This window comes from Lampris incognitus, chromosome 18 (genome assembly GCF_029633865.1).
Source record: "Lampris incognitus isolate fLamInc1 chromosome 18, fLamInc1.hap2, whole genome shotgun sequence".
Lineage (NCBI taxonomy): Eukaryota > Metazoa > Chordata > Actinopteri > Lampriformes > Lampridae > Lampris > Lampris incognitus.
Window position 1 is genome coordinate 4,171,221 of NC_079228.1, and position 13,395 is coordinate 4,184,615.

The window sequence follows — 13,395 nt, forward strand, 5'->3', positions numbered from 1 at the left end:
GTTTTCTCTCCATGCTCATAAAATGTCTGTTTTGATTTAAAGAATAATTGTTCTGTTTGTTTAATGGAGAGATTGTCGAATTCTGTTTTTAATAATATTTTTTCTTATAAAGTTCAGGTGTTGGGGAATCAGCATATGAACGGTCCACTTCCGCTATACTATGGGACAGTTCTGTTAGACGTTGTTTATGTTTCTTTCTCTCATGTGCTGTGTATGAGATTATTTGGCCTCTAAGGTAGGCTTTGAGAGCCTCCCAAACAATAGTTAGTGGCATATCCGGAGTATGGTTGAATTCCATAAAGATATCTATGTGCTGGGAGAGAAAATTTTTAAAGGAGTCCCTGGACAGTAATAGAGGATCAAATCGCCAGGTGCGTTGGGGTTTAGGGCAGTCTATGAAACCTATATCTAGATGTACAGGACTATGATCCGAAATAACAATACTATTATATTGGCTCCCCCTAACCATAGGAAGGACCCTACTATCCAGGAGAAAAAAAATCAATCCTTGAGTAAGAATGGTGCACTGGGGAAAAAAAGGAGTATTGTTTAGTAGTTGGGTTGTTTCTTCTCCAGGGATCAAAAAGAGAGTTGGATTCCATAAATGAATGGATAACAGCACCTGCCTTCGAAACTTTACTATTAGGTCTTGGGTTGGATCTGTCCAAATATGGATGTAATACACAATTAAAATCTCCCCCCGATATTAATCGGTAATTATTTAAGTCTGGGAGGGCTGCTATGAAGCTAGAGAAAAAAAGTGGGTCATCCCAGTTTGTTCCATATACATTTGCTAGTGCCACACGTGTACCATACAGGTTACCCGTCACTATCACATACCTTCCCCTGGGGTCAGAAATGCGTGCATTACACCGGCGTTGTCGCCCCTCCATACCGTCTACCTTCTGGCCTAGCATAGCAACTTCAGATTTTAGCTGGCCGGTGTCCTCCTCCATTTTCATGGTCTTGTCTGAGTATGTGTTCAGGCCGTCCTCCGCATCTTTCAGACGGGTCTCTTGTTTCGCCATGCCGGCCTTTATAGAGTCTATTTTTGCATTCAGATCCTCTGTGAATGAATCGATGGCATACTCGACCCAGGGGAGGAACCGGCTCTAGGAGCTGGGCTTCTTGGCAGCCACGTACCGGAGGGCAGACTCCACGCTCTGGTTCATCCTCTCCGTGTGCCCGTTAGTCTGTGGGTGATATCCAGAGGAGAGACTAACAGAGGCATCCAACCCCTTACAAAAGGCCCGCCATACCTGGGAGACGAACTAGGGCCCTCGGTCCGAGACGACGTCCAGGGGAAGGCCGTGGAGACGGAACACGTGGCTCGTCAGGAGGTCCGCCGTCTCAGAAGCCGATGGGAGTCTGGGGAGGGCCACCAGGTGCAGTCCCTTACTGAAGCGGTCCACCACTGTCAGGATCACAGTGTTACCCTGGGAGGGAGGCAGTCCGGAGACAAAATCCAATGCCACATGGGACCAGGGCCGGCTTGGAGTTGGGAGGGGCTGCAGCAGACCCGCGGGTGCCTCGTGAGAGGCCTTGCTGCGAGCACCGATGGAGCAGGCCTTTACGAAGGCCCTGACGTCATTCTGCATGGTGGGCCACCAGAAACGCTGAGCCAGGAAAGTGAAGGTGCGGTGGACACCCGGGTGGCAAGCAAACTGACTGGCATGGCCCCACTGAAGAACCTGGGGCCGGACTGAGTCCGGGACGAACATACGGCGTGGAGGCACGTGGCTCGGGGCGGGATGGGAGCGCAACGCCTGTCTCACCACGGTCTCGATGCCCCAGGTAACCACGCCCACCAACCTGGCCTCTGGAAGGATGGGAGCCGGCTCCTCTGTAGCTGGCTCCCTCCTCGGGTGTTGTCGGGACAGGGAGTCTGCCTTCGTGTTGCGGGACCCGGGGCGATAAGTCAGCGTGAAGTCAAACCGACTGAGGAAGCTGGCCCACCACGCCTGCCGGCCATTGAGACGCTTGGTTGCTCGGACGAACGTCAAGTTTTTATGATCAGTCCAGATGGTGAACGGCTGTTCCACCCCTCCAGCCAATGGCGCCACTCCTCCAGAGCAGCCACCACTGCCAGCATCTCCCGGTTCCAGACATTGTAGTTCTCCTCGGCGGGGAGGAACCGGCGAGAGAAGAAGGCGCATGGATGGACCTTCTGGTCGGATGCTGACCGCTGGGAGAGGACAGCCCCCAACCCGGTGTCCGAAGCATCCACCTCCACGATGAATTGCCTCTTGGGGTCGGGGTGGAACAGGACCGGGGCGCTGGTGAACCTCTCCTTGAGGGACTGGAACGCAGAGCGGGCAGCCGGGGACCAGATGAACGGTTGGGAGGGGGAGGTCAGCCTGGTGAGAGGTTCTGCCACGCGGCTGTAGTTCCTGATCAACCTCCTATAAAAGTTTGCAAACCCGATGAAAGCTCTGTAATTCCTTCCGGGATGTGGGATCGGGCCAGTCCACCACAGCCTGGATCTTGCGGGGCTCAGCCCGGGTCTGTCCCCACTCAACAATGAAGCCCAGGTAGTCAACGGAAGGCGAATAGAACCAGCACTTCTCTGCCTTGACAAAGAGCCGGTTCCGGAGGAGACGTTCGAGTACCCGGCGGACATGCTGGACATGTTCCTCGAGGGTCCTAGAGAAGATGAGGATGCCATCAAGGTAGACCACCACAAACTCGTCGAGCATGTCGCGGAGAATGTCATTAATGAGAGCCTGGAATACCGCCGGGGCGTTGGTGAGGCCGAACGGCATGACCAGGTACTCATGACCCCGGGGCGTCTAAAGGCTGTCTTCCACTCATCCCCCTTCCGGATCCGGACCAGATGATAGGCACACCGGAGGTCCAGCTTAGTGAAGACTGTAGCCTGGGTGAGGGGCTCAAGGGTGGAACTCATGAGGGGAAGGGGATGTTCTTGATGGTTATCTCATTGAGTTGGTGATAGTCAATGCAGGGTCGGAGGCCCCCGTCCTTCTTCTTCACGAAAAAGAATCCAGCTGCCACCTGGGAGGACGAGAGCCGAATGAGCCCTGCTGCCAAGGACTCGGAGATATACTCGTCCATCGCAGCCTTCTCAGGGATGGTCAGGCTGTACAGACGACTGCTAGGAAGGGGTGCCCCAGAGTTGAGGTCGATTGCACAGTCATAAGGCTGATGAGGAGGAAGAGATTGGGCCCGGGTCTTGCTGTAAACCTCCCCTAGATCATGGTACTCGGGGGCAACAGAGGAAAGGTCGGGAGGAGGGGCACTAGGGGCATGTCGGGGGGACGGGCCGGGAGCAGCCCGGAGACATTGGGTATGACAGGAGGAGCTCCACGTCATGATGGTACCAGAGGCCCAGGCGATATGTGGCTCATGCTGCATGAACCAGGGGCACCCTAGGATCACAGGGACTATCGGGGACTGGATGATGAAGAACCGAAGTCTGTCCACATGGTTCCCTGCTATGGTGAGACAGACAGGGTGGGTGCGTTGGGTGACACTGGCCAGGCAGCGCTCGTCCAGCGCGAAGGCCTCCATGGGCTTCTCCAGCGTCTCTAGCGGGATGTTGGCCTGGGCAGCAAACTCCGAGTCCAGGAAACACTCATCAGCTCCCGTGTCGAGGAGTGCACCCACCGTGAGCTGCTGGTCAGCCCAGGCCAGGGTAACACTAACCAGATGGTTCTGTGGGGCAGGACAGCGGGAACAGGAATGACAGCTCATTAGGATCTCCTGGGGCCCCAGTGAGCCTAGTCTTTTGGCCGAGTGGGGCAACTGCTGAAAAGATGTCCCTTCTGGCCGCAGTAGAGGCATTGACCTGCCTTGAACCGGGCCTCCTGTTCGGCCGGGCTAAGGCGCGTGCGCCTCAGCTGCATAGGTTCCTCCCCCGTCGTGGTCTGGGGCGTGGAGGGAAAATCAGCCACAGGGAACATGGGGCGAGCAGGAGTAGGGGCCCTGTCAGGAGTGCTGGACGGCTGGGGAATGGACGGGGATCCACGCAGGGCTCGCTCGCGCCTCCTCTCCCAGAGGCATCCATCGATGCTGATGGCGAGCTTGATCAGGTCATCGAGGGAGGTGGGCTCCTCCTGGGTGGCTAGCTGGTCCTTGACAGCCTCGCTGAGACCTCTCTGGAAGGTGACCCGAAGAGACTGGTCGTTCCAGCCGCTCTCAGCTGCGGCCAGCCTGAACTCCACTGAATAGTCCGCGACACTGCCACTGCCCTGCTGGATATTGCTCAGCCGAGCACCAGGGTCCTGGCCACAGACTGGATGGTGGAATACCTTCCGTAGTTCTGCCACAAAGTCCCCGTAGGTGAGGCGGAAACTGGCCGTCATGGACCAGGAAGCAGTGGCCCACTGAGCTGCTCGGCCTGTGAGCAGGTTGGTCACGTAAGCGACACGGGCAGCATCAGACGTGAACATGCTAGGTTGGTGCATGAAGACCAGCTCACACTGCATGATGAACGTGGCACAGGTTTCGACGTTGCCATCGAATGGTCGTGGACTGGAGAGGCAGGTCTCCCGGGGAACTGGGTTGAGCCCCACAGGGTTAACTGGGGCAGGGGGCGGGTTACCCACGACTCCAGGAGCAGGCTGGCCCGGCGGCTGGGTGGTGAGGGCCGCCGTGATGGTCTGCAACTGCCGCAGGATCTCTGCTTGTTGGCCCGCAAACCCCGCCTGCTGGCCCGTTAGGTTATCCGAAGAGACCTAGAGGGGCTGGACCCGAGTCTGGAGATCCCTCACAGCGACAGAGGCCGCCTCTAGCTGCTGGGTGTGGGAGTTGGTCAGTTGGACTTGTTCAATGAGAGCTGCTCAAACCGGACTGGTCGGTACGCTCTCTGTGCCAGCTGGGGTCGTCATGGCCAGTTCGTACCGTCTTTATTAATAGTTCATACAAAGGTCAACACGGAAGGACAAGGAGCAACTAGGAAGCAGGAAACCCAAAATGAACCGAAATGTCCCTTTAAGGTCCACCGAGAAAAACACACACGGCAACGAAAAGAGCCCAGTAATCCGCTTCGCGGGTCGTCCCAACAAACAGAGAAAACGGTAAATCCACGGGCTGAGATAAACTCGGAGAGAATACACATGGAGGGAAGAGTAGTCACCTCACCGAGAAGGTTACGGCACGAACTGGCAACGGGCGCTGGGAGACCAGGAAACTTAAGCCCAGCCCTGACGACTAAGCCCGGCCCTGACGACTAAGCCCAGCCCTGACGACTAATCCCAGCCCTGACGACTAAGCCCGGTCCTGACGACTAAGCCCAGCCCTGACGACTAAGCCCAGCCCTGACGACTAAGCCCAGCCCTGACGACTAAGCCCGGCCCTGACGACTAAGCCCAGCCCTGACGACTAAGCCCGGCCCTGACGACTAAGCCCAGCCCTGACGACTAAGCCCAGCCCTGACGACTAAGCCCAGCCCTGACGACTAAGCCCAGCCCTGACGACTAAGCCCAGCCCTGACGACTAAGCCCAGCCCTGACGACTAAGCCCGGCCCTGACGAGCTGATTGGCTGCCGGCGCGAGGTGGGCGAGCCGTAACAACTACAACACAACGATCTTCACATAGAAACACAAGGACTGACTTATACAAGAGAAATAAGAGGTGATGAGGTGCAGTGGTGCAGAGAATATATCAGAGATGCTGAAATACATGTTAGCAGCTTACTGACATACATGCCTGAGGTAGATGACATGACAGAATGTACCAGAATACGTACAATGTACAGTACGGTATATACAACATGTACAGTACGGTATATACAACATGTACTGTACAGTATATACAACACGCACAGTACAGTATATACAACACGCACAGTACAGTATATACAACACGCACAGTACAGTATATACAACACGCACAGTACAGTATATACAACATGGTTGGATTTATTTAACAGTGTTCATTTGAATGACGTCCCGGAGAAAGAAACTGGTTTTATATCTGATTGTTTTGGGGTACAGTGCTCTGTAGCGCCGACCAGAGGGCAGGAGTTGGAACAGGTTGTGACCAGGGTGTGATGGGTCTGCAGGGATGTTGCCTGCTCATTTCCTGAGTCTGGAGGTGTGTAAGTCCTGAATGGAGGCCAAGTTGGAACCAATGATTTTCTCTGCAGACCTAACTGTCCATTGTAGTCTGTCCCTGTCCTGTTTGGTGGCCGATCTAAACCAGACAGTGATGGATGTGCAGAGGACAGACTGGTCACAGACAGTGATGGATGTGCAGAGGACAGACTGGATTATTGCAGTGTAGAACTGAATCAGCAGTTCCTGAGGCAGGTTGAACTTTTTGTGCTGGCAGTGAAAGTACATCCTCTGCTGGACTTTTTCGGTGATTGCGTCCATGATGGATGTCCACTTTAGGTCCTGTAGATTTTTACTGCAGCCACTGTGCTGTTGAGTATGGTGAGGGGGGCAGTGTTGGGGCGGGGTGGGGTCATCCTGGAGTCCACTGTAATCTCAAAAAATCCAAAATATATTGATTTTATTTGGAACATGTTAAAATAACAAAATAAAATATGTAGGCAGGAATACAAGAACAAATGGAAATAATAGCGAACATATTTTGCAAACCCTCTGTAACAACACAAGTAATAACTGGCCCATGTTGGAAAAGGGCGTAGGATGAAGTAAAGGACTCTTCTGGTCCTACCCATTCTTATAATCTCTAGTTTCAGATGGCCACACCAGGGGGCCATGTGGTCAACCCCCCCCCCCGTCTTTAAGCAGGCTCGTCACCAGCTCAGATAAGAACAATGCTGGTTGTGTCGTCCGCAAACTTCCGGAGTTTAACAAGACGGGTCACCTGACATGCAGTCATGTGTGTAGCGGGAGAAGAGTAGATGGGACTGCTGACGTTTTTGTGCCAAAATGAAAAAAATAATGACATGCCTTCCAGCACTAACAGTAAGTTCAAGGGGAGTGATCAAGTCAAATCAATTTTTAGTCAATTTTTTAATCAACCTACATGTAAATGATATTACTAATCTGATGATATACTTTATTGATCCCTATAGGAAAGTTCCTCTCTGCATTTAACCCATGCTAGCTGTGTAGCTAGCTGTGTAGCTAGCTGTGTAGCTAGGAGCAGTGGGCAGCTGCCGTGCAGCACCCGGGGACCAACTCCAGTTCGTCTTGCCATGCCTTGGTCAGGGACACATACAGGAGTATTAACCCTAACATGCATGTCTTTCTAATGATGAGGAAAAACCGGAGCACCCAGAGGAAACCCACCGCAGACACGGGGAGAACATGCAAACTCCACACAGAAAGGTGGACAATTTCTTTTGGTTTATGGAGTGCCTCAGTTTTTTCAGTCATTTTTCCATATTTCTCTACCCACCATACTGAAGAGCACCTGTCACCATTAAGCCACTGGACCCATGCAGCGCTTCCTACCCCTCCTTGTTCCACACAGAAAGGATCTGGAATGACCCCCAAGGTTGGACGACCTCGGGGTTCAAACCCAGGACCTTCTTGCTATGAGGCGCCAGCACCGCGCCCCCAGTACAGCTATGGAGTAGTCATCAGACGTCTTGATGCAGTACTACCTCACCATCCAACCAAGTGACACATGAGATACAACACTGCAAGATAAACAGCAGACACACAGCGGGAGACAGAGGATGAAATAAGGTCCCTGGATTTGGTTTATTCAGTGCATGGTGTTCTTTTATTATATGATTCATGTTTGAGTGATAGTGAAGGGAGGGATTCAGAACAAGAAAGAAACGGGGAGCTAAAGGTGTTGGTTGGTTTGTGTCCTACTCGGTTCAGACTGAAGAGGAAGTCCCACAGGGAGGAGAGCACAGCAACACAACTACAGCACATCAGCTTTATGTACACAATACTACTTGTAATAAAAACTTTAACATCTTAAAAATGGAAACAAAAAAACCATAAAAATGCATTTTCTGTAGTAAATGTGTGTTTTAAAAGGGTGGTCTGTACATTGCAGGTTCAGTTTAATTTCTCCTCGCTCCTCAGTTAGATGTTTGGACAGAAGCATAAAGAGAGAAAAACACATGTATATTCTGCAAAACTTGTATGATTATTGCTCTCGTACCATCAAACATTGATCGTAACATGAATGCAGCTTGTAGTAATACTAGTTGCCGCCCTTTCTGAAGAAACGATTGTGTTTTATCTGTTGTGTTGTTGTTGTCATGCAGGGCATAATGCACTTCTCATCGGTTACGTTGTTGATCATCGTGCAGGGCATGATGCTCTTCTCATCTGTTACGTTGTTGAGCATCTGGCAGGGCATGATGCTCTTCTCATCTGTTATGTTGTTGAGCATCGGGCAGGGCATGATGCTCTTCTCATCTGTTATGTTGTTGAGCATCTGGCAGGGCATGATGCTCTTCTCATCTGCTATGTTGTTGAGCATCTGGCAGGGCATGATGCTCTTCTCATCTGCTATGTTGTTGAGCATCTGGCAGGGCATGATGCTCTTCTCATCTGTTATGTTGTTGATCATCGTTGCAGGACATGACGCTCTTCTCATCTGTTATGTTGTTGATCATCGTGCAGGGCATGATGCTCTTCTCATCTGTTACGTTGTTGAGCATCGTGCAGGGCATGATGCTCTTCTCATCTGTTACGTTGTTGAGCATCGTGCAGGGCATGATGCTCTTCTCATCTGTTATGTTGTTGAGCATCTGGCAGGACATGATGCTCTTCTCATCTGTTACGTTGTTGAGCATCGGGCAGGGCATGATGCCCTTCTCATCTGTTATGTTGTTGAGCATCGGGCAGGGCATGATAATCTTCTCATCTGTTACGTTGTTGAGCATCGGGCAGGGCATGATGCTCTTCTCATCTGTTACGTTGTTGAGCATCGGGCAGGGCATGATGTTCTTCTCATCTGTTACGTTGTTGATCATCGTGCAGGGCATGATGCTCTTCTCATCTGTTACGTTGTTGAGCATCGTGCAGGGCATGATGCTCTTCTCATCTGTTACGTTGTTGAGCATCTGGCAGGACATGATGCTCTTCTCATCTGTTACGTTGTTGAGCATCGTGCAGGGCATGATGCTCTTCTCATCTGTTACGTTGTTGAGCATCGGGCAGGGCATGATGCTCTTCTCATCTGTTATGTTGTTGTTGTCATGCAGGGCATGATGCTCTTCTCATCTGTTATGTTGTTGAGCATCGGGCAGGGCATGATGCTCTTCTCATCTGTTATGTTGTTGTTGTCATGCAGGGCATGATGCTCTTCTCATCTGTTATGTTGTTGAGCATCGGGCAGGGCATGATGCTCTTCTCATCTGTTATGTTGTTGAGCATCGGGCAGGGCATGATAATCTTCTCATCTGTTACGTTGTTGAGCATCGGGCAGGGCATGATGTTCTTCTCATCTGTTACGTTGTTGAGCATCGGGCAGGGCATGATGCTCTTCTCATCTGTTATGTTGTTGAGCATCGGGCAGGGCATGATGCTCTTCTCATCTGTTACGTTGTTGATCATCATGCAGGGCATGATGCTCTTCTCATCTGTTACGTTGTTGATCATCGTGCAGGGCATGATGCTCTTCTCATCTGTTACGTTGTTGAGCATCTGGCAGGGCATGATGCTCTTCTCATCTGTTACGTTGTTGAGCATCGTGCAGGGCATGATGTTCTTCTCATCTGTTACGTTGTTGATCATCATGCAGGGCATGATGCTCTTCTCATCTGTTATGTTGTTGATCATCGTGCAGGGCATGATGCTCTTCTCATCTGTTACGTTGTTGATCATCGTGCAGGGCATGATGCTCTTCTCATCTGTTACGTTGTTGAGCATCTGGCAGGGCATGATGCTCTTCTCATCTGTTACGTTGTTGAGCATCGTGCAGGGCATGATGTTCTTCTCATCTGTTACGTTGTTGAGCATCGTGCAGGGCATGATGCTCTTCTCATCTGTTACGTTGTTGAGCATCGGGCAGGGCATGATGTTCTTCTCATCTATTATGTTGTTGAGCATCGGGCAGGGCATGATGCTCTTCTCATCTGTTATGTTGTTGACCATCGGGCAGGACATGATGCTCTTCTCATCTGCTATGTTGTTGAGCATCGGGCAGGGCATGATGCTCTTCTCATCTGTTATGTTGTTGAGCATCGGGCAGGGCATGATGCTCTTCTCATCGGTTACGTTGTTGAGCATCTGGCAGGGCATAATGCTCTTCTCATCTGTTATGTTGTTGATCATCGTGCAGGGCATGATGCTCTTCTCATCTGTTACGTTGTTGAGCATCTGGCAGGGCATGATGCTCTTCTCATCTGTTATGTTGTTGAGCATCGGGCAGGGCATGATGCTCTTCTCATCTGTTATGTTGTTGAGCATCGTGCAGGGCATGATGCTCTTCTCATCTGCTATGTTGTTGAGCATCTGGCAGGGCATGATGCACTTCTCATCTCTTACGTTGTTGATCATCATGCAGGGCATGATGCTCTTCTCATCGGTTACGTTGTTGATCATCGTTGCAGGGCATGATGCTCTTCTCATCTGTTATGTTGTTGAGCATCGGGCAGGGCATGATGCTCTTCTCATCTGTTATGTTGTTGAGCATCGGGCAGGGCATGATGCTCTTCTCATCGGTTACGTTGTTGATCATCGTGCAGGGCATGATGCACTTCTCATCTGTTACGTTGTTGATCATCGGGCAGGCCATGATGCTCTTCTCATCTGTTATGTTGTTGATCATCGTGCAGGGCATGATGCTCTTCTCATCTGTTACGTTGTTGATCATCGGGCAGGGCATGATGCACTTCTCATCTCTTACGTTGTTGATCATCATGCAGGGCATGATGCTCTTCTCATCTGTTATGTTGTTGAGCATCGGGCAGGGCATGATGCTCTTCTCATCTGTTATGTTGTTGATCATCGGGCAGGGCATGATGCACTCCTCATCTGTTACGTTGTTGAGCATCGGGCAGGGCATGATGCTCTTCTCATCTCTTACGTTTTTGAGCATCGTGCAGGACATGATGCTCTTCTCATCTGTTTTGTTGTTGAGCATCTGGCAGGGCATGATGCTCTTCTCATCTGTTTTGTTGTTGAGCATCGGGCAGGGCATGATGCACTTCTCATCTCTTACGTTTTTGAGCGTCGTGCAGGGCATGATGCTCTTCTCATCTGTTATGTTGTTGAGCATCGTGCAGGACATGATGCTCTTCTCATCTGCTATGTTGTTGAGCATCGTGCAGGACATGATGCTCTTCTCATCTGTTATGTTGTTGAGCATCGTGCAGGGCATGATGCTGTTCTCATCTGTTATGTTGTTGAGCATCGTGCAGGGCATGATGCTGTTTCTCATCAGTTATGTTGTTGAGCATCGGGCAGGACATGACTCTCTTCTCATCTGCTATGTTGTTGAGTATCGGGCAGGGCATGATGCTCTTCTCATCTGTTATGTTGTTGAGCATCGGGCAGGGCATGATGCTCTTCTCATCTATTATGTTGTTGATCATCGGGCAGGGCATGATGCTCTTCTCATCTGTTACGTTGTTGAGCATCGGGCAGGACATGATGCTCTTCTCATCTGTTATGTTGTTGAGCATCGGGCAGGACATGACGCTCTTCTCATCTATTATGTTGTTGATCATCGTGCAGGGCATGATGCTCTTCTCATCTGTTACGTTGTTGAGCATCGGGCAGGACATGACGCTCTTCTCATCTGCTATGTTGTTGAGCATCGTGCAGGGCATGATGCTCTTCTCATCTGTTATGTTGTTGAGCATCGTGCAGGGCATGATGCTCTTCTCATGTTACGTTGTTGAGCATCGTGCAGGGCATGATGCTCTTCTCATCTGTTACGTTGTTGATCATCATGCAGGGCATGATGCTCTTCTCATCTGTTATGTTGTTGAGCATCGGGCAGGGCATGATGCTCTTCTCATCTGTTACGTTGTTGAGCATCATGCAGGACATGACGCTCTTCTCATCTGTTATGTTGTTGAGCATCGTGCAGGGCATGATGCTCTTCTCATCTGTTACGTTGTTGAGCATCGTGCAGGGCATGATGCTCTTCTCATCTGTTACGTTGTTGAGCATCATGCAGGACATGATGCTCTTCTCATCTGTTATGTTGTTGAGCATCGTGCAGGGCATGACGCTCTTCTCATCTGCTATGTTGTTGAGCATCGTGCAGGGCATGATGCTCTTCTCATCTGTTATGTTGTTGAGCATCGTGCAGGGCATGATGCTCTTCTCATCTGTTATGTTGTTGAGCATCTGGCAGGGCATGATGCTCTTCTCATCTGTTACGTTGTTGAGCATCATGCAGGACATGACGCTCTTCTCATCTGTTACGTTGTTGAGCATCGTGCAGGGCATGATGCTCTTCTCATGTTACGTTGTTGATCATCGGGCAGGCCATGATGCTCTTCTCATCTGTTATGTTGTTGATCATCATGCAGGGCATGATGCTCTTCTCATCTGTTATGTTGTTGAGCATCGGGCAGGGCATGATGCTCTTCTCATCTGGTATGTTGTTGAGCATCTGGCAGGGCATGATGCTCTTCTCATCTGTTATGTTGTTGAGCATCTGGCAGGGCATGATGCTCTTCTCATCTGTTATGTTGTTGATCATCATGCAGGGCATGATGCTCTTCTCATCTGTTATGTTGTTGAGCATCGGGCAGGGCATGATGCTCTTCTCATGTTACGTTGTTGAGCATCTGGCAGGGCATGATGCTCTTCTCATCTGTTATGTTGTTGAGCATCGGGCAGGGCATGATGCTCTTCTCATCTGTTACGTTGTTGAGCATCATGCAGGACATGACGCTCTTCTCATCTGTTATGTTGTTGAGCATCGTGCAGGGCATGATGCTCTTCTCATCTGTTACGTTGTTGAGCATCGTGCAGGGCATGATGCTCTTCTCATCTGTTACGTTGTTGATCATCATGCAGGGCATGATGCTCTTCTCATCTGTTATGTTGTTGAGCATCGGGCAGGGCATGATGCTCTTCTCATCTGGTATGTTGTTGTTGAGCATCTGGCAGGGCATGATGCTCTTCTCATCTGTTATGTTGTTGAGCATCGGGCAGGGCATGATGCTCTTCTCATCTATTATGTTGTTGAGCATCGTGCAGGGCATGATGCTCTTCTCATCTGTTATGTTGTTGAGCATCGGGCAGGACATGACGCTCTTCTCATCTATTATGTTGTTGAGCATCGGGCAGGGCATGATGCTCTTCTCATCTATTATGTTGTTGAGCATCGTGCAGGGCATGATGCTCTTCTCATATGCCGACTGTCATCAAGGCCTCTTTCAACTTACTGACACAAATTAAATCCATGTTCGAGTTAAGTAAAATCCGTCTCTGGTTTGTATCCATCTCTGCAGATAAGTACACAGTGCCCCCTTCACAGGCTGGGAAACATGAAGCTGAAGAAGAAGATGATGATGAAGAAGATGAAGA

The 13,395-nt window shown here is 50.5% G+C and overlaps 1 protein-coding gene across 1 annotated transcript in view; it reads right to left on the bottom strand.

Moving 5' to 3' along the window:
* Positions 1-5,922: 5,922 nt before the first annotated feature.
* epb41a (erythrocyte membrane protein band 4.1a) overlaps positions 5,923-13,395 on the bottom strand; it is a 116,325-nt gene continuing 108,852 nt past the window's right edge. Inside the window, exon 19 of the mRNA XM_056298962.1 lies at positions 5,923-6,449. The gene's annotated coding sequence lies outside the window, so the exon portion shown is untranslated. The remainder of the gene's footprint in view (positions 6,450-13,395) is intronic.